The sequence below is a fragment of the Trachemys scripta genome, chromosome 2 (genome assembly GCF_013100865.1).
Source record: "Trachemys scripta elegans isolate TJP31775 chromosome 2, CAS_Tse_1.0, whole genome shotgun sequence".
NCBI lineage: Eukaryota > Metazoa > Chordata > Testudines > Emydidae > Trachemys > Trachemys scripta.
In genome coordinates, this window is record NC_048299.1 from 218369199 (window position 1) to 218394675 (window position 25477).

Here is a 25477-nt window from a genome sequence, read left to right on the forward strand (position 1 = left end):
CACTATGTTAATGTTTGGAAGCCTCTGGCATACACCATTCTTCCCAACTATGTAGGAATACCCCATTTCCTTCTCACAAGGTCCTCCTTGGTTTCAGAAGAAGAAGGGTTCATGCTCACAGCACGATTTGTGTCTAAAGATTAAGCCCCATTCAACTACAATTTATGGAAAAACAAAGCACACCCTTCTATTTTTTCCTTTCTCATAATCAAATCCACAGACTAATGGGAATTTTGAATTCCTTTGCACTTCTCATGCTGTACAGCATTTAACCACTTTAGAAATTAGTTAATATTAAATGTCACAGTTAACATGATTTTAACCTTCCTTGTATCAAACTTAACTGTTGCTTATATGTACTTAATGGAAGTACACATAGTAGTGAATTGTTTTTATCCCTGAATATGTTTGGATGTGTGTCAGAATCACAAACTGTGTCTACGTAATGTTGAGAGTAGAAGCTTGAGTTTTTGAAAGTGTACAATAAACATGTCATGTTAAAGCAACTGTGCAGTTTTGGTGTGAAACATTTACAAACTTCACCACAAATAGTTTAGCAGACTGAGTGTGAAAAGGTGTATTGAGAGGCGTGTTTTGACTCATTCAGTGAGTACTGTGATGCCATTTATATTTTATACTGGCTAATTTCCACCCCTGACATAACATAGGCTCAGATAAGGGACACATACACTCAGTTTATGGTCACAAGGCTATTTTTTTAATGTGCATTGATACAAGGAGTGTGGGAATAGTGCTGCACCTGGGAAAGTGCTGTTACACAGAGGAGCTAAGCATTTCCAGGCAGCAAACTGTGTACTCAGCTGAAATCTGCCTGGTACCTTTTCTTGTGTTTTCTGTGTAACGTGGTGTACCTATTATTTATGACTAGCTGATATGCATTATTAAATATAGACTCTCCAGAAACCATGTGAACTCTTTGTTTATGTCATGTGATTCCATATAGATTTTTGGGGGGAGGGGGGATGATTGGGGACACTTCTGTATGTCAGCATACTGGAACAAGGAGTGTGTACCAGGGTCACCTGGTGTCATTCTTGCCCTTATTGTGTTTGGTAGGTCACGGACAGATGAAATAAATAGTAAATGGCATATATGTACATGTAAGAGATTGCTGTTTAAGATTTGTTTTCCATAGTTGAATAGTCCCTCATTTAAAAAAAAAAAGTTCCCTTTAGATATCTAATGATTGTTCAGGGCTTAAACCGGGGGTTCTCAAACTAGGGGTCAGCACCCCTCAGGGGGTTGCAAGGTTATTACGTGGGGGCGTCGCAAGCTGTCAACCACCACCCCAAACCCCGCTTTGCCTCCAGCATTTATGATGGTGTTAAATATATAAAAAAGAGTTTTTCATTTATAAGGGGGATCGCACTCAGAGGCTTGCTATATGAAAGGGGCTCACCAGTAAAAAAAGTTTGAGAACCACTGGCTTAAACCACAACAATTAGGATTGCCTGTGAGTTGTCTAAAAAGTGAGTTTTCCCATAGGAGGAGTGCCTTTTATTTTTATTTTTTATTTTTTTAAGGCAGTGGATTTGTCAGAGAACATGGACTCACACACAATTGTGCTGGTAAAATTTTTGTGGGGTGATTTGGTCTATATACGCTGCTATTATCCCACAATGACATTGTGAATGTGATTGGTACTTTTATTGTCTGAAAAAAATGCTAATAATGGTGGCATTATAGTTTCATAAGGCAAAATTATGTTCCCGTTGCAGTGATTGGTAGTGTTTACACTGTCATGAATGGGAGTCAGAATCTGGTGTGTAATGCAGAGAATGGGGTGAGGAGGAGTGCCCTTCAGTGCGGCTGCTCTCTGTTTTCAGTTATGAGCTAGTATTTGTAGTGACAAGGCAAGATACTTTTCAGAGTAGGAATCCCTGAGCAGAGCCCCAGCAGAGGTGATTTGCAGTTCACCTATACATAAGGAAATGTCCAGATGTCAGGTTGAGTGGTTTGCACCCAATCCATTGATTACCACTGAACTGCTCCCTGTAATGTATAAAAGCAATGACTCACATCTTAAAAGTGAGGTGTTTTGCATAATTGGAGTTTTGGTAGTACCGTAGTATATTTTACATAGAGTGAAAGCACTTTGGCTATGAAAACAATTTATCAGAACCTAGTGGAGGGACAGGTGAGCCATCTGTGCATCTGATTTATAGTGTTATTAACAGTAAGTATTTTGGCAGTGTGACTATAACAGATACTTTTATCATAACACCTCTGTACACCTTTCATCCTCAGAATCAGCAATGCTTAAGTAAATTAATATGTATACAGAAGCTATAACTGATTTTGCAAAGGATCCAATTACATGATAGGGTTTTTTTTTATTTTATTTTTAATTTAATTTAATAATGGTAGGATACCTTAAAAAAAGTTCAGTGATAAACATTTAACTTGGGACAGCAGATATTGAAGTAAAACCACTCTTTACACATTGGCTATTCCAGGTCAATAGCATACCTTTTTAATAGCTGAGTTGGATATTTGCGGCACAGACAACATTGTAAGAAAGGAGATTGTTGAGGAGGAGGGACATTTGTGAGCCACACAGATACACACTTGCACTCTTTAAAATGTAATATTTGTTACTGTAACTTTTATAGTGTTGGTGATGTGCAACATTTACATGTTTCTCAAATAGGCACATGAGTATCACATTTGTAAAGTTCACTTCAACCTAACAAAATATATACAGAGTAACGTCACTGTGATATATAACAGAGTAAACAGCCCTGAACCCAAACCTAGACCTCAGGTTTGGGGTATCTGTAAGATGATTTGTATTTCAGTGAGGGTTAATTTTAATTCTTTGTCAAATGGTTCTCTGTCTTCACCTCCCCCTAAACCCCCCCTCAAAAAAAAAGAAAATCATTTCTTGGAGGTTGCAACATCCCAGGTCTTAAAGTATCTTTAGTTTCATATTGTATTTATAAGAATCTCAACAAAGTGAATATTTTTAAATTAATATAGTTTTCAGTTGATTGGTACATTAGGAAAGCAATCTGTCATATATAATACTGAGAGAAACGGGATCTGTGGTGCAGATCTGCATGTTTTAGAACACCTGGCCATCTTTACTGTAGTTTGTATGTTTTGAGAAGAGTGCCTTTTGCATTGTTTATTTTAAAATGACTACATGTTTGCTAGTTTCAAATAATGGCATCGTTATTTAGTTCCACTGAGTGGAAAAAGCAAGATTGTGTGACTTAGATATCCTGTGCTGTTAGTTTGCCTGGAATGCCAGCCCAGAGTTTATTATGAGAAAATGTATTTCTTCTTTTGGATATGCAGCAGAGGTGGAATGCATGGGGAGGGGGGGAGAGGATGCAGGGCATGAGCATGCTCACATGGACTGAGCATGCTCAGTAACACAGCTGAAGCTGGCTGCCCTTACTCCACCCCCACACACACACACACTCTGCCCCTCCCACTATCGGCAGGCACAGGTCATTTCTGATATGCAGTGCAGGAAACAGCACCTGCTGAGGGCAGAACTAACCTTAGTTTGGCTAGCTAAAGAATGTTGTATGCAGTCCAGTTGCGTTAAGTATTATTGCAAATGTGTAACTGAATGTGGCTTGCCAGGAGCTGTAAAGAATAAATCACATAATGGTAATCCAGTCTACAATTTCACCATATGTGATATGTACCACAGAAACTGGGAGACTGCACAAGATTCCCTATAGGCTACGTTTATGTCACGGAGGTCATGGAAGTCACGTAATCTGTGACTTCCAGAGACCTCTGTGACATTAGCTGCTTCAGCCCCAGGGGCTGCAGGACTCTGAAGCTGACAGCCAGCGCGGCCCTGGAAGGGTTTTAGTGACAGGCAGCAGCAGCGATAGAGGCCTCCTGAAAGGTTCCAGCGATAGGTGACAGACCCCTGAGGGGACCTTCCTCAACGTTCCAGTGATGGGCGACAGCCTTGCACGGGGAGCGAGGGAGGAAGCCTCAGGCAAGCGGCTAGGGGTGTCCCATTTTCTCTTTGGCAATATGGTCACCCTGCAGCTCCCAGCCGCCGTGATTAGAGGGGGAACCCACAGCTCCCAGACACCATGATAGTGGGGGGAAACCGTGGAGTTGCAGTAGCAAAAGTCACAGACAGGTCACGGCATCTGTGAATTTTTGTTTATTGCCCATGACCTGTCCATGACTTTTACTAAAAATAACCATGACATAATCTTAGCCTTACCTATAATTAAACTGCCCATTTCCTAATATATGATTATGAAAAAACTTCACTTCATTAGAGAATAACTATGGAGTGGGATTTGTCAGACCTGGTTCCTAATCTTGCTCCAGCTCTGCCCACTGGCATGCCCATTTTGTATATTTGGCACACTCACAGTAGTGTCATTGCAGTAGTAAAGCAACAAGAAGCTTTGCTCAGCATCATGTGGGCAGATGTGCACTCTGCTGAGCTTCCACTGGGAGCTGAACAACTACCTTCATTCTCTGCACCTTCACAACCATCTCAGGAACTTGTAGAATTGAGCCCTAACTGTTCTTTTAATAAAGAAATGTTATTGTTTGTTTGTTTGTATAATCATAGCACCTGGGAGCCCCACTCATGGACCAGGATCCCATCATACTAGGTGCAGTACAAACACAGAACAAAAAGACAGTCTATGTCCCAAAGAGATTATGCAACCTTGATAATTTCGCTTAACTGTAGAGCTACCATGAACGTTTCCTTATCCTTGCTCTGGCCCCACCATGGAGAAATTGTTGGTCCTTCAACATGCACCATACCCAGTGATCGGGGGGTGGAGGGATAGCTCAGTGATTTGAGCATTGGCCTGCTAAACCCAAGGTTGTGAGTTCAATCCTTGAGGGGGCCACTTAGGGATATGGGGCAAAAATAAGTACTTGGACCTGCTAGTGAAGGTAGGGGGCTGGACTTGATGACCTTTCAGGGTCCCTTCCAGTTCTATGAGATATGTATAGATAGTATATCACACAATTACACAGTCTATTCATACAGTATACATCAATGGTTCTCAACTAGGGGTACACATACACCTGAGGGGCACACAGAGGTCTTCCGGGGGTACATCAACTCATCTAGATATTTGCCTAGTTTTACAACATGCTACATAAAAAACAGTAGTGAAGTCAGTACAAACTAAAATTTCATACAGACAATGACTTGTTTATACTGCTCTATATACTATACACTGAAATGTAAGTACAATATTTATATTCCAATTGATTTATTTTAGAATTGTATGGTAAAAATGAGAAAGTGAAAAATTGCTTACTATCTGTGCTGTGACACTTTTGTATTTTTATGTCTGATTGTGTAAGTAAGTAGTTTTTAAGAGAGTTGTAACTTGGGAGTACGCAAAATAAATCCGACTCCTGAAGGGGGTACAGTAATCTGGAAAGGTTGAGAGCCACTGGTATACGTTGTCCAAGTCAGTAGTAAACCCTAAATATTAACAGGTAGTATAAGCATAAGACATTCCCGTTGCATTAAAAACTTTTTTTTGTGCTTTCACAGTGCTCTAGCAGGATCCTACCTACCTCACTGAACTGGTCTCCATAAAATATAGGTGTCCTCTCATAATAATAATAATAATAATAAGAAGAAGAAGAAGAAGAAGAAGAATGAATGCCTTGTGCATCTAAGTAGGTGAACAGTGCCTCTTACACACATATGTAACTCTCCTCCTTAATTCTTCCATGTCACTCCATTTTGTGTGTGCTCTGGACTGCCACATTGTGAGGTGAAGCACTGTGAAGCAATGCAGAAGAAACTAAGGGAACCTAGAATATAAGAAAGAAAATATACAGGGGACATATAATGTGTAATAAGGAAAGTTCTTAGTTTTTCAAAGAATAAGAAAAGGAATGATGGGATGAAAGGTTAACAGAATAGATCACGGGTGAAGGATAAATAGAGGTTGAGAATTGGGGAGCAAAATAATTGGTGTGGTGGAGAGGGAACCACCAAGAAAGTAGGCACAAGCAGAGTTTCTATTTTGAATGTGTACATTCTAATACATTTCATTGCATTTCCCTGGCACATGCCCACAGCTGGGTTGACATGAGTAGGGATGATGGAATGCAGAATGCTGAGGATGGAGTGAGTCGAATGGGCACTGTCATTGTTGGGCATGTAAGTGAAGAGCCAAGATTGGTTATTTTTTGTTTCAAATGACATGCCTGGGTATCATTTTCCTCTCTTCCCATGTGTTGCACCCTACCAATATTCTAGTGCCTGCTCCTATTCTCCAACTTCAGACCTTCTTAAATCACTCCTGAAAATTCATTTCTGCAGCATCACCTGCAAAAAATTAGTGTTTGCAGCTGGAGGGGATGAGGAGGACACAGAATCCCCCTCCAAAAAAAAAAAAATCACACACAAGTGCCTATTTGAACCAGCAAGAGATGTGTACCTAAAATGAGTAACTCTGTAATCATTATTGTGACATTACACTTCATATTCTTTATGGAAATATGCTTATAATATGGATATAGCATAACTGAGATGTACTTTATGCAAGATGGCTAATGTAAGATATCATTGGAAAGGTTATGATTTACTGAATATGATTATCCAATTTGTATGCCTGTATCATATCTGTATCTGAAGTTAGAAATATTGACCATGTATCTGTATTTCAAATGTGCTACTTTGGGTGACACCTCCAACTAGCCCTTCAGGTACAACAATGAAAGACAATGGACTGTGAAAGAGCTTAGTCTTCCTGTAGACTCTCCAGATAGCCTGCGAGTAATGACTGCTGCAACCCTGCAGAGACATGAGTCTGAGTCACCTGGTACTGGACACCCTCCCCCTTGGAATGCCAGTGTTTTTCCACTGGAAGACAAAGGGTTCCCACCATACACAAAAGCTATATAAGGCAGAGGAGTAACATCATTGTGGTTCTCCTCTGCCTCCCCAGCTAAAGAGACACTGAAAACTACCTGGAAGCAAGAACTGAACAGGGGAAAGAAGAGTTGAGCCCAGGCTGGAAGGACGTCTAGCTTGTGAGTAATAATACCTGAAGTTTCAAACTGCAGGCCAGTGCAGCTGACTTTCAAGATTCTCTGTAGTTTGTCTCTGACAATATTTAGAGTGAGAAATTACTATTTGTAGCCAATTTCTTTAGTGAATCAAGCTTAGTTTGCGCGTTTTGTTTTATTTGCTTAGTAATCTGCTTTGTACTGTTTGCTGTCCCTTTAACCATTTAAAATCTGCCTTTTATCGATAATAAATTGGTTTAGTTTATTGTTAAGTTCAGTTTGTGCAATTTCTAACTGGGGATGGGGAGCAAGAAGGTGTGTATATCTCTCTTCACATTAAGGAAGAGGGTGAACTTTTATGAGCTTGCGCTGTGCGGATTTTTCTATACAACGCAAGACAATATACCTTTGGGTTTATCTCCCAAAAGGGGTGTGCACGTGAGTGCTGGGTGAGTCCACTCACACACAGCTGACTTCAGTCTGCATCTGCAGCTGGGTGTGGCCCAACTTGTGTGTGTGTGCTGCAAGAGGCCGGAGAGCCTAATTCAGCAAAACAGGGAGAAGGAATCTAGGCTGGTGGAGCAGGAGAGGCTCAGTGAAACCCCAGTACATCAGGTGGCATCTTGGATGGGGGAGGTCCAACCTGTCACAATTATCTCCTAACATATGTCCTTCCTCTCTTCTCCTCTTCCTACTGTGGGTTTGTATTATATCCTTATCCATCAAGTCCATTATTGTGATAGTAGACTCTTCAGGGTTAGGGATCTGCCTTCTGGGTTTTTTTTTTAAATGAAGAACTTAGCATATGTTTAAAATAATTCCATCTCAGTAGCGATTAAAATTCAGACCCCGAAACAGAAGACACACACAAACGCTAGTTAAAAGTAAGGTTCAAATCTAAGATCAACCTTTGTTCAAGTCTGAAGTGGAGAATTAATCCTTGAACTCCACATCTTATGCTTCTTCCAGATTCTTTGCCCACAGAATTGCCTCTGGTGCCTTCGAGAGCTCTGATGCAGATACCATATACTCCTCCAGCAAAACCCAGACTCTGTTTAGCAGGGCAAAGAACAGTTGGAGATTGGCTCAATGCCCAGAATCTGCTTTTAATCTTTACAAAGGCCCTTTTTTCCCCCCAGCAGCCCTGGAGTATAGTTGGGGAAATACCCAAGACTTTCTCCTTGAGAGCAAAATGAATGATTTCCTGAGACACTTTCAGTATAGTATTTCTGACACCTAGCAAATCACGTGTTATGAATACTGGCCTAGGAGAAGTTTTCTGTCAGCAGATTCTTCCCCGGTAATATTTTATTTGTTTGTAAAGAATTTGAGGAACCTGAGCGGATCTACTATAAACAGACCAGCTAGCCATTTTGAGGAGTGGAGGGAGATGCTAAGACACCTGATCTCTCTTCTTAGAGATCTCCATTAATTGCAAGCTGGTAATTGAGTTAACGTTCTCCAAAGCAGTGTGACTAGTTTCAGAGTATATAAGGCAGAGTATCACAGGTTGACAATATTTGCAGTCACCTAAGTGCACTTCAGCTGGCTGGTTTTGGGGTTGTGTTTTTTTTTATTATTATTTTATTTGTTTGTCTTAAAAATTAGTTCCATCTTTCCCTCACTGCTATGTAGTGACATCCAAACAATATTGAGCTTTTTGTAAAGGCTGCTGATTATCTTAGATAATGCTGCTTTTGGCTTGGGACTTGATTCTCCAGTCTTACAGACATTTATAACTTGTCAAATTGAATGTTAAATCAGAAAGATAAGAGTTTCACACAGATCACGGGAGATTTTCACACTCATAGGAGAGCCCCTTAGCTCTGTCGAGCCACATGTCTCTCTGTTTCCCTTACTTGTGGTAATAGTCTGCCATCTCCCCAAGCAGATGGGTGAACTGAGGTTTAGCCTTCCAGCCAAAACTTATATTAGAGTCCTTTCCCTCCTGCTGATAGACAAACCAGTCCACAAAACTGCATTAGTTCTTCACCTCTGATCCAAGATTGCCTTCTCTGAGTTCAGCTAGCACTCCTCACCTCTTTGGGCTATGCTTCCTCTTTAGAGGCCCTCCCTAGGCACCTGTCTATAGTCTGTTCAGCCCTTGTAGAGTCAGGAGCTCATTTTCCCTGTTGATACAAGGTTACTCACCCAGCACCTCCCTCGGCCCACGCCACTTCCTGCAGCCCCCTGGAACGGCAAACTGCGGCCAGTGGGACCTGCAATCAGCCGAACCTGCGGACGCTGCAGGTAAACAAACCGTCCCAGCCCACCAGCGGATTTCCCTGACAGGCCACGTGCCAAAGGTTGCCGATCCCTGCTCTACCCTGTACCAAGCAGCATTTGTCCACTTCACTCAGACCCCTGGGCCACCCCAGGGATTCCTATACCACAACTCTATGCCTTTTCCACAGCCCCCTTCTTGGGCTGAGTTCCTCTATCTGGGTCTCAGTTCCTACATGACCGCCATGGTCTGCCTTGCAGTCCCTCTTCGGCCAAGCCCCCTTTCCTAGCTCCTTAGTTGGAGATCCATCCTCTAAGTCTGACCTCTCCCTGGAGAGCTACTATAGAGCGCTACTATAGAGCAGCTCCCAGAACTGCCATCCTCCTTTGAGTCTTTTCTTCCACTAAAGGCATGCATCTTTCCTGTAGTGTTGCATGCTACTCAGTGGTCATGTGATCTAGCCACTTGACCGTTTCCTTATATGAGATGGTTTGAAAGGAAGATTTTATTTTATAGCATCTTGAAGCTTACCACTAGATCTAGAACAACTAGAATTCAGGAACCTTCAAAGGGACAGCAAAATTAAAGTGTTATATAATGGCATGTAAAATAAAAATTGGTTGCAAAGATAAAATGAGAAGAAGTGAGTAAGAACTGATGGAGAGGGTGGTAGACTGGGAATCAGGAGTCCTAGGTTGTATACATCCATTGGTGAAAGCACAAATAGTCAGATTTTCTAAAAAAATAGCCTCTGATTGTGTGCACCCAAGTTTGGACCCCTGGCTCTGATTTTCAGAAGAGCTGAGCATTTGCACCCGTGATCTGTTTGAATTGTGGGTGCTCAGTATCACAGATATAGAATTTCCTGCACTATCCTTAGGAGACCTTGTTGAATTTAAATGTAAGAAAGTTTGGGATCTGTTTTGTTAAATGAATGATTTATATATTATTGTGCGATGGGATTGTATGTTATCTCTCTAGGGAGGAGATGAGATGTGAACTTTGGGAAACGTTATGAACTTCAAAGGACTATACTGAACACTGGGCCAGACAAGAATAGACTTCTGGGACAAACAGGGTCAACTGGTTTGCTTGGGGAATCTTTATGGGGAGATGAATGCAAATTCCCCACCTTCAGTTATGCAAAAACCCAGGCTTTTGAAGCTATGCCCTTGAAGAGGGGCCATTATCTGCTGCTCCCAGAGTCTCAAGAACAAAGGCCCAAGCTATATAAAGGAAAAGACTGTTCTATGCGTGGGTGGTCCTAGTTCTGGGCTTGTAATGACGACAGAAAAACCTCTATGTGGTATTTGAAGGACTGACTCTGACCAGAGCCCGAGTCGGAGGTGATCTCTGGTGAGCTTTATTAGCATGTGTGTAGGTTCTTTTATTATTTTAACATGTTTTATCTGAAACACTTTCACCTTAAGAATAAATGTACTTGCTTAGAAAGAGCTGTGTGTTAACTTGTAACTGCTGGCAATTGCGGCTGGTGGTAGCCTTCGAAGAGAACCCAAAGTGCAAACACTGGCGTGTTTAGGCAGTGTGGCCTGTTGCACAGTTCCCTGTCTACAGTGTGAGCCTGGAAAACCCCCTGGTCAAGAGGGAGAGAGACATGGGACTCCATCCAAGAGAGTATCAGAGGGGTAGCCGTGTTAGTCTGAATCTGTAAAAAGCAACAGAGGGTCCTGGGGCACCTTTAAGACTAACAGAAGTATTAGGAGCATAAGCTTTTGTGGGTAAGAACCTCACTTCTTCAGATGCAAGTAATGGAAATTTCCAGAGGCAGGTATAAATCAGTATGGAGATAACGAGGTTCAATCAGGGAGGGTGAGGTGCTCTGTTAGCAGTAGAGGTGTGAACACCAAGGGAGGAGAAACTGCTTCTGTAGTTGGATAGCCATTCACAGTCTTTGTTTAATCCTGATCTGATGGTGTCAAATTTGCAAATGAACTGGAGCTCAGCAGTTTCTCTTTGGAATCTGGTCCTGAAGTTTTTTTGCTGTAAGATGGCTACCTTTACATCTGCTATTGTGTGTCCAGGGAGGTTGAAGTGTTCTCCTACAGGTTTTTGTATATTGCCATTCCTGATATCTGACTTGTGTCCATTTATCCTCTTGCGTAGTGACTGTCCAGTTTGGCCAATGTACACAGCAGAGGGGCATTGCTGGCACATGATGGCATATATAACATTGGTGGACTTGCAGGTGAATGAGCCGGTGATGATGTAGCTGATCTGGTTAGGGCCTGTGATGGTGTTGATGGTGTAGATATGTGGGCAGAGTTGGCATCGAGGTTTGTTGCATGGGTTGGTTCCTGAGTTAGAGTTGTTATGGTGCGGTGCGTGGTTGCTGGTGAGGTACCATCCAAGAGAGGTAACAGCTGAGGAGCCTAGAGTGACCACAGAGTGGGAATACAGGTGCAGTTGCCCTGAATTGTGACACTCTGCATGTCTTAAAATCAGACTGTGTCCACTTTTAGGAACCCATAATTAAAAGCCATTTCTATGAAAAATTGACCCTAAACCTTTCAGTGTCAGAATTTACCCATCTGTAAAAATGTGTGCAATAATACACCCATTGATAATAATATGTTTATGTTATAATAATTTATATGTGGTCTAAGGTCTTGGATGGAGAATGCTATGCACTGACAAAGCAGTTATTATATGTACTGTTTATTAGTGGACCCCCTTGACTGCTTTGTTTTAAAATAATCTGATTTACTTGCACTAGTCACAGTAAAAACTGAGATGAGACAGACAGAAAGATAACTTAATCAGAGTTTAAAAAACATGCAAGACCAAGATTTTTCAGTGTAAGATAACTGGTCTTCAGTTATGAAGGTTCCAGTTACCTTGTTGGGATGATTGTAATTAACACTCAGCTTTTCCTCCAGCAGGGAGAGGAATGATGCCATACCATCATGGAAATACCAATCCCAGTTTTTCAGTCAGATAAGATAGGCAGTAATAGGATGTCACAGCCAAAAATTCCAGTCATTTTAAAATTCACATAAACCAACAAACTACATAAGCTGAATGCAGTGTGGTTGGAGCTGTATTGGTCCTGGGATATTAGAGAGACAAGTTGGGTGAGGTAATTGTATTGGACAAGCTTTCGAGCCACACAGAGCTCTTAAGAAGCTTGTCTCTCTCACCAACAGAAGTTGGTCCAGTAAAAAATATTACCTCACCCACCTGGTCTCCCTAAAATCATGTAAGTGTCTTGAATAGATTTGGTAGTTACTTTTCTGCTGCCAATACCTGAGTTGGAAATATTGACTTTGGCAGTAAATTTGCACCATAAGGAGCATTTAAAAGGTCACTGCTGACACCAGTCCTTTCCTGTGAAATGGGAAAAGTTTGCACTAAATGAATTGTTAAATGAGTGCCTGACACCAAATGTTTAGAGTCCACTGACTGGGAATCTACCATTAGACTTGTATGGCTCTATAGCTTTTTTCTGTTTCTGTCTAGAGATCATTTTGGGTAAAGGAACAAAAAAAGCTCAAGAGGAAGAAGGGTTTGGGATAACTAGACAACTAGGGATCTTTTTAACTATCAATTTTGCTTTCTTGTTTTCAACCTTAGAGTACTTTTGTTGTAAATAAGTTGCTGCGTGGCTCTGAAAATTCTTCACTTGTACATCCCACATGCTAACCACCTGCTGTATTATACACTCACTGCATTCCTAAGTGAAAAGCTGATTGTATCTTTGAATTCCTTTTTTTTTCATTTACATGTAAGGTAGCTAGGCATCTTTCCATATTAAACTCTCAAGTGTATGTTTGCATATTCTGCTAGAGAGTTGTAATCTCCTGGTCAGTTCAAATAAAGTTGCATGTGTTGGGTTTTTTTTCTTCTGGAGATATTGCCATACTAATGCTGTTTAGGGTCAAGTTCTCACTAAACATGGGAGAAAGAAAAAAACCAAACAGATTTTAAACAGCCAGCCAAACTATATTTATATATAAATATTTTATCGTTGTATAAAGAAGGCAGGCTGCAAACAACATGCTGCATTTCACTGGCAAGATGCTGCTTTGGGGGGAGGGATAGCTCAGTGGGTTTGAGCATTGGCCTACTAAACCCAGGGTTGTGAGTTCAATCCTTGAGGGGGCCACTTGGGGATCTGGGGCAAAATCAGTACTTGGTCCTGCTAGTGAAGGCAAGGGGCTGGACTTGATGACCTTTCAAGGTCCCTTCCAGTTCTAGGAGATGGGATAAAAAAAAAATTTTAGAAAATAATTAAAACATATTTTATAATTTCATTCTGTTTTCCTTTCTCTCGGTTTTCTTCAGCAAAGTAAATAGTCCTTTTATTTGTTTCATTGTCTTACTTGAATTGGAAAACCTCAAGGAAAAGCAAGTTTCTGCAGGACGTGATAACATAGGTGGTAAAGGGAACTGAATATAAATACACATGAATACCATGAATTTTGAAGTGTTTGGCTATCCAGTTCAGCTAAATAATCAACAACTACTCTCTCTCAAGGGGCAGAGAAAACACTTTTACTTCTAGACTAAGAGCCCCTTTTCCTTTGAGCCATGGCTAGAGAGAGAACTGTCCTCCTTAGAGACCCAGCAAACCACCCCTATCGCTGCAGGCTCAGCAACCTATTCTTGGGGCCCACATATCCCATTTCTGGTTTGGGGAGAAAGAAGAGCTATTTCCAGCTGCCGTGAGACTCACTTCACAGGAAAGAGACATCAACCTCGTTCTTCTGGTTTCATGGGGAGGGGAACAAATAAGTTGCCTCATTTACCCCTAGCTCAATAATCACCCTTGGTTGGTCTCAGCATGTAAGAGTGACAAGATTTAGGCGTTCCCCACACACATTTTCCCCAGGTTCCAGAATCCCCACACACAACAGTAATGTTCTAGTGAGAAAGATGTGCTTGTAGATGTCTTTGGAGAGTGGCTGTGGCCTACTTCCCCCCTCCCATGCTCTAACTTACTCCATCAGTCCTTCTGGGAATAGGAATCCCTATCTCTTTCCCCATATTGTATCCACGACAGGGTCATCTGGAAGTCAGACAAGTTGACCACTCCCTTCCCATTCTGCAACAGAATTGGGAGACCAAGACCTGGCTCTGCTGCTTATTGGCACTTCAAGATTCTGAGGCCAAGACAACATGACGTGCTCTGAGCCCCTGGGTAGTGTTTCCCATAGTCTATTGCAATGTCAGTGCTGGAGTGTTAAACGGATAGTAACCAGCGACAGAGCCATCAGTGAGACAGAAGAGTGTTTTCTGGCTCTACTAATAATAATTAAAAGTGAAGATCTTAGATTTTAAAATTTCTGGAATGTTAAGAAATGCAGCCTGATCAAGGGGAGAAGTTGCGAGTTCACTCAGGAGAGGAGCATGGAGAATGTATTATTGTTAGCTATTATTGTATTATTGTTTTTATTTCTTTCTATTACTGTGATACCTAGAGACTCTAAATGAAATTACAGCACCATTGTGCCAGGCATTGTACGAATATAGAATGACTTTATTGGTGTAGGATCAGGCAAAATATTAAGGCTTACCAGTCTTCTTGGCTCCCAGCCTTGGGCTCATTTCTGTAGAACATTCTAGCAGGGTACCACTTATTTTTCAACAGTTTACACATCTTTACATTTAAATCCAAACTTGGGCTAATAGCTGATTTGGTAACCTTAGAAAAATTAACTTTGTACAATCTGAGTTTAAAGCACAGATTCTAGTCTTCTGTTTGGTCAACTACGACTTCTGCCTATCCAACTGAAATGGAGGTGTCAGTTGTAACTCAAGAGGTACCTTAGCTAGTGCACCAGGTTCAGTTTAGTGGGTGTCACAGTTTTAAGAGGCTCACATCAGCTTGCTTCATTCTCTCTCAATATGACCATTATGTTGTCTTGAAATCTTTTTTCGTGTATAGGAAGTGAACAAGAAACAGGAAGGCTTAGGCAATTTTTTTATGATTTATCCCTGGCTCAAAATTAAAAATACATCCAACTCCTACTCTTAAAATTACTTAGTAAGTAGTGGGTATCAGTCTGAGTTTTAAGAAAAGCTCATCTGTCATGGCTTTGACTTGTTAAAGATTGTTGAGCAAGATGCTGTTGTGGGCTTTCTTTTCTAAAAGATCATTTTGTGGTAAACATACTCCCTGGCCTGTGCCTGTGTTCATATGGTACAAGTCTTATTCCTGAGGGAATTCTGTGCCAAAAAAAAAATAAAAAAATTCTGCACCAAAAAAATAAATAAAAAAATCTGTGCACAATATTTTAAAATTCTGCAAAAATCAATCAATAAATGTGGAGACTTGAGCATGGCAGTGGGGTCAGGGCACTGGCTGCATGGAGGTGGGAGATCACCGTGCAGCCCCCTCACCTCCTGAGATAGGGACTCAGCGGTGAAGCTGCACCCAACCCTTACACAGAACAAAGGCCTAGCCTGCCCCAGAAACACCCCATGGCCCTGCCCCTCCATGCCAGGTGCACTAGGTGTGGGCAGGCAGGCTCAGCCCAGCAGGATCCAAGTGTGGAGGGGCTTAGTGTGTGGGGATCCAGGTGTGGAATGAGAGGGTTCTGTGGTGGACAGTCTGGGTGCAGGCAGCTCAGTGGTGGGTCTGGAAGCATAGGGGCTTGTTGGGGGCTTCTTGGTGCAGTGGGAATGGGATTCAGCAGGGGGGTCCAAGTGAAAGTGGTTGGGGGGGATCCGAGTGACTCATTAGGGTGGTTCAGGTGTGGGGGGGTCCAAGGTGCATGCTCATCGGAGTGAGGGTTTGATGCTCCTGCTTAATGGGGGAGCCCCAGCTGCTGCCGCTGCCACCAAGAGGATGCCACATGCCGGGATTCTGCTTCCCCCCCATTCCCCTATCCCCCGTTCTCTTCTCCATCCCCTCCTCACTACCCCCTTCCCCATCTCCTCCCTTCACTCCCACATCTCCCTGCCCTAACCTATCCCCTTCTTTCACCACTGCCTGTTCCCCGCTTTCCCCATTTTCCTTCCCCCATTTTCCCCGCGCCACCCTGCCCCTTTGCTCTGCCCACTGCGGGCTCTTACCATTGTACAGAAAACAACCAGCACACATAGAAGGGGAAGTGGACTGGCACTAGGGCCCAGGAGATGGCATTCAGCTGTAGAGTCAGGAACCCAAACTGCTACCTTCCCTCACCCTGGCAGCTCTGTGCCTGCAGAAATGGGGTGGCTGTTGGGGGGGCATTGCCCCTCTCCCCCTCGTGGTGATTTACTGCTGCTCCAGGTGCCCGAAACCAGGTGTCCACACTGCTGGGGAGGGGCGTGTGACTGCTCTTGCAGCTTCCCTTTGCTTCCCTTTGCAGGGAAGCAAAGAAATCTGCAGAGCATCATGATTTCTGTGCCCAGGCAGTGATGCAGAATTCCCCCAGGAGTAAAGTCTGCCGTCACTGAGTTTTATAAATTATTTAAAGCAGAGGAGAGAATAAAGGATGAAAATAAAGGGGGATAAAAGTAAGTTTGTCAGTAGTGCTGAAGAGGACACTGTTCAGTGACAGAAATCTCCTCCATACCGTAGATCAGGTAAAATAACAAGATCAGGAGGCTTGCTGACTTGAAGAGAGCAAGTAGTTTTCATAACCAGTGTACATGGCAGAACTACACCCTCAGTTAGAAATACTGAACTATGAATAGTCCATACAGACTAGTAAATGTTCACAAGCCATACAGTACATCCAATGTGGAAAAAAAAAAGTAGTAAGATGCACACGCTTATCTTATTTGTTACCTAAATCACACATATACAGGAAGACTAAACCATAGAGCTTTCTGCTCCAGAAACAGGCCCAAAGGAGAATCAGAATAACCAGAGAAAACTCTTCATTAGTTGTTGGTAGTTTTAAGTCTTATTTTGTTTTTGCAGCCAGCTCGAAGTGAGTAGAGGCTCACAGCATCAGCCTACTGGTGATTCACAGTAGCAAGAGTCCCCAGTGGGTGTAGCATCAGTGTAGCTGGTTCCTACAGGATCCTTCTTGCCTCCCACAGAGAGAGGAGCAGTGTATGCGGTGCTCCAACTGTCTTCAGCTGGTGTATGGGCTCTTGGGGACTCCCCTAGGCTGCTGTACCATGCACCTGAGACCAGACAGAGAATCAGGGAGACACAACCAGCATGTCACAGATGCTGGCCTGTAATATCTAACTGGCGTAAGCACATGAAACATGAGACTTTTCATTTTACAACTGTATCTACATAAGTAGTTTGGAATTGAACAGAATTTTGTGTGTGACTATTTTAATTATGTTAATTCAAGTCATCAGTGAAATAAGATTTCATGCTTTTAACTGTACTTATAAGTGGCTAATGGTTTTGACTTAAATTTTCTACTTATAAAGATTTGGGGCTAAATTCTGCACTGATTTTTTTGTGCAATCCCATAGAATACAATGGGGTTGCATAGGTGTAAATCAGTGCACTTTCTGTCTCTCTTTCTCTGTCTAATCTAAACTGTGCTTTAGGTATTGTGTTGATTAAGAAGTTTATCTAGAATATGTCACTTTAAGAGCAATATGCTGGACTGACAGACTGCTGGGAGAGGTTTGTTACCAATACAGTTAATCAAATTTAAATAGTGAACTTAACATATGGCTGTGCTTGAGGCACTTAGTAGATTGTTTCAGATTCAGTCGCTGATTACATTGCCATTACACCGTAGTCCTCTACAAAATTTCAGTTTGAAAATCTGAACCATCTTCCTCTAAGTTTTCCCAGGGACTTCTACCCTGCCACAAACCATGGGCCTGTTGTTGACTGGCCTGTGCATAGGTGCACTGGAGGGGGGAAGACTCAAAGATCTTTGCCTAGCTACACACACAAACAAAAAACAGTGCCCCAAAAGCCACAGTTTGCCCCACATATGCCATACAGAGAATGAAGAATATTATTAGGGGTGTTATTGTTTGTTTTTTTTTAAAATGCACTTCCTGTGTTGGAGTAGCATTTAAAGCCTTAACAGTAAAACTGTGTGTGTGTGAGAGAGATACTATAAATATTGTGCAACAAAGAATAATTAAGCCAACTTCCTTGATTATTTTTAAATCTTTCATCCCAACAACCACATTCCTAACTCCTTGTTCCTGTATCAGCTTTGCCTGCTAGCTCCATCTGCAGTGTACATTTCTTTCACGGTCACTGAACAGAATTATTGGTCTTTTGCTCCATATCATAGACATTAGGTACCAGCAACGTGATTAAAGGCTCCATGGAACATTGATTTGCTTCTTTATTTGTATACCTTTCCAAGTCATTGTTATCCTGGGACCCAACCCAAGTTTGGTGAATCCCTTGTGACATGACCTTTTCTAGCAATTTCACAGTTTACTTCATATGCTCTAAAGGAAGCCTTGAGAACTGGCACAGTTTATTTTTCGTGGAGCTAGATGATTGCAACAATCCACTGACAACAAGGCCACAATCTCATTGGCAATACTTGTGTTTTCTGTTACCGTGACCTCAGTCTTTCATTTTAGGAGATTCAATAGGATACAGATCTTTGCAATTATGTCTACCTCTGTTCATTATATAAGAACATCTTCATCCATTACAGTTCACATTGACAATCCCATCATAAATCTGTATTCCTTGTAGGTCCCTTTTGCTCTTTGGAGTAGTGAGCTAGCACAAGTGTGATATATTTTGAAGAAATATTGCCATATCTTGCCACAAGTTAATTTTGCCTATTTATTGTAAATTATTTAAAAATAGATTTAAATATATGATCCGTTACATATTTATTCCATGTATATATGGCTCAATCTATTTGTCTGTAGCAAGGAGGAAACGTCCCTTGATGAGTGACAACAACTTCTTGTCTAAAACTTTCTCACCCTTATAGGTAAGTATGCTTTTCAGTGTCAGCCCTGTGTTAATCAATGTAGTGTTCTTTATTCAGTCTGCTCCACTGTCACTGCTGCTGCTTGTAGACGGACCAGTCTTTTCAAAATGAGTGTTCAAAACTTTGTGGGTGACTGTGAAACTGACAAAACTCAAGGCAGTTTCACATTATTTCTGTGAAAAGCTGTGGCCTGCGGCAGAGGGAGAATCTAAAGCCATTCACATGGGAGGAGTACACAGACATGGAGGATGGGGTAACTGAGTATTCTGATATGGGTTTCTCTCCATCTCTTTTGTTGAAGCTGTTCCACTTTAATAAATAATTTAATATTCATTGAGCCAGAGAGAGAGAGAGAGAGAGAGAGAGAATGAAAATCACTCTAAGTCCAGGGGACAGGACACTCACCTGAGAGGTGGGAGGTCCCTGTTCAAACCCCTCCTCCTCCTCAGGCAGAGCAGGAAATAGAAGCAGGATCTCCCAGGTCTGGGGTGAGTGCCATAATCACTGGGCTAAAGGTTATAAGAGAGGTTCTCCTCTTCTTCATCCTGGCTGTTATGTGTGAAGTTAAACACCTGCCTAACTCATTCTCGCAAAAAATGGCTTAGACACCTAAGCTGCCTGACTCCAGAAAAGGGGTTCCCAGCTGTGGATTACAAGCAGAGATAGAGGCCTCCCTCCAGCCTGTATTTAAGTGCCTAGCTTCATGATAGGGGAAGAGCTTAGGATACACCTCTTTTGTCAGCATCTCCCCTTGGCTAGTTTAGGCAGCTCTGTGCCTAGTGTGCTAGCTTTTGTGGATTGCATTCTTAGGTGCCTCTTTCCCCCCATGCATTGTTGTAGAGAGCCTATATGCCTAACTTGGGTTTTGTGAACCCCAGTGATTTTCTAGGCACCTAAAAGGCGTTGCAAAACCAAAGTCCTTTTGTGGATCCGGCCCCAACTGCTTTATTCCTTAAAACTGCTAGTGGTTGGGCTGATTTTCAGGGTCTAGTCTTGGGGTGTCTGTGGTGCACAGAAATTTTCTCTCTAGCCACTGCATTTAGCCTTCAGGCTGGTAGGTGTTGGGTATATTTCTCCAGTTGTGGGTGGATATTGCAGAAAAATGTGAGGAATTTTCATTCCTTTACCTGAGTCATTCCCTTAGTTTTCAGAGTAACAGCCGTGTTAGTCTGTATCCGCAAAAAGAAGAACAGGAGTACTTGTGGCACCTTAGAGACTAACAAATTTATTCCCTTAGTTAACAATTCTGCTGACTGATGTATAAACCAGAGTAGAATCCAGCTCACTCTTCCATAGTTGTAATGTATCTGTTGTGCTAACAGAAGTCAAAATCAGGGGGGAAATTGCCAGTGAAATAACCAGTCAAAAATTGAAATACAGCTAGAGAGCCATATCTGCTAAGCAAGGACATTCATCATGTACAGTTGCTTTTTTAAACCTAGCCACACAATGAGGATAGTGATAGTTATTAGTTAATATTTATTTGTTTTAAGAATGCATATTTAAAACATTTGTGTAATAGCAATATACTATACAAATGTACTGATTACTTTTTTCCAAATTGTTGTGTACAAATATATTGATTAAAGGGAAAACTTACCCATAATTTTTAAATACAATATGGTGGCATTCTATATGCCCTAAAAAGACTGAAGATATTTTAAAAAGTCATCAGTAGACCTAAAATCCAGAACTTTTTGACTAATTGGATTCACAAGAACTTTTCCAAGTCAGTAATGTTTCCTGTTGTTGAAGGGGGAAAGGTACTCCTGGGGGAATTCTGTCTCACTGTGTGCATAATTAATGAGTCACACATATTTTAAATTTTTTGTGCAGCAAAAAAGCTGCTGCCAGAAAGTTGCTGCAGTTCCGCATTTTACCCACCAGAAGGTGCTATGGCGCTAGAACAGAACAGCCTCCCTGCCAGGCCCAGCAGAAAATAACTTTGTCTGGAAAGTTGCTGCAGTTCTCCCTTTTGCCCACCACATGGTGCTGTGGCAATAGAACAGAGCAGCAGCTCCCAGCCACCTAGGGAAGAAGAAAGAGACTGCCTTCTTCATAGCCCCTGTCAGGCCAGGTCAGGAGACAGACAGTGTGGGGCTCCTGGGGGGGTCGGGTTCATAAGGGCTAATGGGGGAAGACAAACTGTGGCAGGGGCTTAGGGAGACCAGATAGCAAGTGTGAAAAATCGGGATGGGGGTGGGAGGTAATAGGTGCCTATATAAGAAAAAGCCCCAAATATTGGGACTGCCCTTTAAAATCGGGACACCTTGTCACCCTACAGGGGCTGAATGGGAGTGAAGGCGCAGGGCCACATGGTGAGAGGGGAGGGAATGCAGGGCCACATAGGGACAAGGGAGTGGCTGAAGGGGGCACAGAGACACATGGGGACAGGGAGGGGGTTCAGGGCCACATGGGGATGTGGGAAGTGGGTGTCAGAGTGGCGGTGCAGGGACACATGGGGACAGGGGCAGATGTGTCTGACTGAATGTGAGAAGCCAGAGGTCAGCCAGGGTCTGCATTGCTTCCAAACAATCCCTCCCCATCCCTCCAAAAAAACCTATTCCATACTTTTCCCATCCATACCTAACAACCCACCAAGTTCACACCCAGGCTCCTTCCCAGCAATGATTTCCCTCTCCCTCAGCTCCTCCGTTACCCCTGACTCCCCCAAGCTTTGCACTGCTTCTGAGGGGTGTGGGAAATACGTTTCTGTATTGTAGTTTAAATGAATTATTACTCAGAGTTCTGTATTAATATGTCTAGTAAGGAATCTATTTGTCCAAAAAACATTTCCTGAATCTTTTTTGTTGTCTGTATTGTTACAGACATATTTACTGACAGGTATTTTGAAATAAATGACCAAAAATAATTGAAACTGGTATGATTATATTGTGTTATTTTGACAAATAAAATGTGCAGGATTTTGCAGAATTTGAAAAAATTGTGCATAGAATTTTTAATTTTTTGGTGCAAAATTCTCCCAGGAGTGGGAAAGTATGAAAAAGGTGAAAAATGCAAAGTGAAATGTACAGTATTGGCTGGCAGTGAGAGTATTATGTTACAAGACAAATATTATGGTATAAATATCAATGTCTAAAATTTAAAGCTGGTCAAAAAAGGTGCAAGGTTTGTTTTTGTTTGTTTTGTTATTGAAATTCCAAGTTTCAATCTTTTTTTCAAAAATCCCTACTACTTATCTCTCAGACTCCGCTTTGTGGTGCATCTCCCAATAGTCAGTACAAATATATTATGAAAAGTAAATATATACTTTTGTAATAGTCCTAGAAGAATTTGAAAAGTTCTTCTGATCTCATTTCTTAAATTGGGAAACTTTCTACTTTGTAACAGTAGCATGCTAAGCTGCACTCCATCACGTTCACTGAGCTGTAGTAGTGTTCACATGGGGCATTAGTTTATGGCAAGCTGGTGTGCTGTAAAGCCATGCCCTGGCTTTCAGCACAGTAACTTGCTGTGTAAGTAAGTTCTAGTCCTCCATCCTGCTCCAGGAGGTAAACTCAGTGGCAAAACTCTTATTAACTTCAGTGAGAGCAGGATTGTGCCCTAGCACTGTGTCAGTACTGTAACGGGGCTACATCAATAAGAGAGAGCCTTTTGTAAAATAGGATTATCGTGCTTGCTCTGTGGGTCTGAACTTGAAAGACTTCCTCACTTTCAAATGCCATTGACTTGATTCTGAGTTCCAGATGTGGAAGGCTTATAGCAGGGATCAGCAACCTTTGGCACGCGGCCCATCAGGGAAAGCCGCTGGCGGGCTGGGACGATTTGTTTACCTGCAGCATCCGCAGGTTCGGCCAATCACAGCTCTCACTGGCCGCGGTTCACTGTTCTAGGCCAATGGGGGCTATGGGAAGCAGCATAGGCAAAGGGATGTGCTGGCCGCCGCTTCCCGCAGCTCCCATTGGCCTGGAATGGCGAACTGCGGCCAGTGGGAGCTGCGATCGGCCGAACCTGCAGATACTGCAGGTAAACAAACCGTCCCAGCCCGCCAGCGCCTTTCCCTGACGGGCCACGTGCCAAAGGTTGCTGATCCCTGGCTTATAGGAATATACCATATATGATGTACTGTTTTTATCATAAAATATGCCTATGACTACCTTGAATCAACTCATATTAACATTCATTAATTTTGAAAAATTCATTAAAATGCCCTTTCAGTCCTTGGAAAATGCTGCTGAAGTAGATGACTCTGGGGTCAATGACTAGGAAAGCTGAATCAATGTAGTAGTTTTAAAAGGAACTCAGGTTTTTTCTCTCATCGTCTAGAAATGGCAGAAAGTTGTTGGAAGCTTGTTTTTTATATATTTTCTTATGAAAATATTTACATTTGTTTGAATGTGCAGTTGTGTGTGACTCAATGGCTTAGTGCATAACTTGAATACTTTTGAAAATGTAGCCCCGTTTGTTTTGTTTTGAATGAACATATAACACTGCTTAGGCTCAACATTGCAGATATGGCATAGGCCTTGGCTACACTTACCCGGTAGTTCGACGGCTGGAAATCGAACTTCTGGGTTCGACTTATCGCGTCTAGTCTGGACGTGATAAGTCGAACCCGGAAGTGCTCGCCGTCGACTGCGGTACTCCAGCTCGCCGAGAGGAGTACCGCGGAGTCGACGGGGGAGCCTGCCTGCCGAGTGTGGACCAAGGTAAGTTCGAACTAATTCGAACTAAGGTACTTCGAACTTCAGCTACGTTATTCACGTAGCTGAAGTTGCATACCTTAGTTCGAATTAGGGGGGTAGTGTAGACCAAGCCATAGAAGGGTTTAAGACTGAGTTCTGGGGCTTACCAAATGTCTTATGATACACAGTCCATAGTTTCTTCAGTGTACAGCCAGGTTGCTTCTATCATTTATCTGCTAAAGTAGTTAGAAATATGTCTTGGTTCCTTGCGTGGTTTCCCTGTTCTTCCTTCTTCCTCTGCAGTAGCACATGATGTCTTATCTCATGTTAATGTTATGTCCCTGTGTTCTCTTACATCAGGGAATTATTTAACTATGTTGAAAAGTACCTTTGCATTTTTCAATTTCTTACATCATTCCTACAGGTGGCTGCTGTATTTCTGTTTTTTGTTCTTTCTTCCTTTCATAAAGACAGTTATCCTAGTGGGGTTTGTAATCCTGATACCAGGAAGAAAGCCAGTATTTTGCACTGCATTTTTACATGTACTCTTTTGTGGGAAGGTATATGATTCCAACAGGCTTTTTCTGATCTCTTGCCCTATATCTTTGAGAAACCTGTTCTAATGATAAAGACAATTTTTCTTTGACCTTCAAATGGTGTTGGTGGTTTTGTATGTGTTTAATCTTAATGCTTAAGAAAGAAGGTTCCGGTGAGGAAAGTGAAGGTTCATGTCTTGGTGTCCTCAATCAAATAATCCAGTGGGGTTTTCTTTGTTCGATTTTGTTTGTTTTGTTTTGTTTTTGTGCAACGTCTGTACTTTATCTTGTTGCTGTCTCTAGTAGAAAAAAGACTTAGAATCAGCTAGCTGTGATAACCTGTAAAAATAAATAAATTAAATTAAATAAAATGTGCTCTTTCCAAGCAAGCCCTTTCAACCTTAAACATCTAGAGTCTTCAGTTACGTATATATTTTACTAGTTATATCCTCAAACACAGAGGAAGCCTTCAATATTTTTGAGTCTAACCACAGCACTTCGATGTTGTTTTTAGGGTTCTGGCAGGTGAAATATATGAAAGTTTAAAATCCTTTGTCCATCATTAAAGCTATTAAAAGAAAAAATACAGTAGCTTCTCTCTCTAGAAATCAGTGAAGGAAAAAAGAAGTGTAACAAAAGAAGTAGCTTACTGTTAACTGATATAGGGAAAACAGCTGAAACCAGAGTGTATGGAAGGGAGACAGAAGCTGCTTTTTACCAAAGAGTCTACAGTTCCTTGGGAATGTACTTCTGTCTTCATAAATAGCTCATGAGTAGAGCTTGTGTAATCCAATTTATACATTATACCTGGATTATAAACTGCAGTCAGCTATGAGGCACTTTTGATGTTTTTTGTGTGTAAAAGATGCTATAAAAATAAATAATAATCAGTGTTAATACATCATATATCACAAAACAATGGAATCTGTAACACGCTTCACTGATATTCAGTTTTAATTCATTTAGTAGAAGGCATTCCACTTTCATCTGCTTCCAGTCACCAAATGCAGCTCTTGAAGGTGAAGCTATATAACATGTGCACTTCAATTGGCAACTGTTTGTTGTTTATTCCAAGACAAAAAGTTGTTAAGGTTGAGAGTACATATCAGTAACTTGCAGGTAAAAATGAAGTCCAAAGATGTTGTAATTATCTCAAAACCAATCATTAGAAACCCAGGAAATTCAGAATTAAAGACACACATTTTCCATGCTTTTCCCCTTCATGGTGTC

At 41.8% G+C, this 25477-nt stretch overlaps 1 protein-coding gene across 4 annotated transcripts in view; it reads left to right on the plus strand.

The window, feature by feature from the left end:
• The window catches only part of FAM110B (family with sequence similarity 110 member B), a 168346-nt gene that overhangs the window by 127002 nt on the left and 15867 nt on the right, over positions 1-25477 (plus strand). The gene's annotated exons all lie outside the window — the stretch shown is intronic.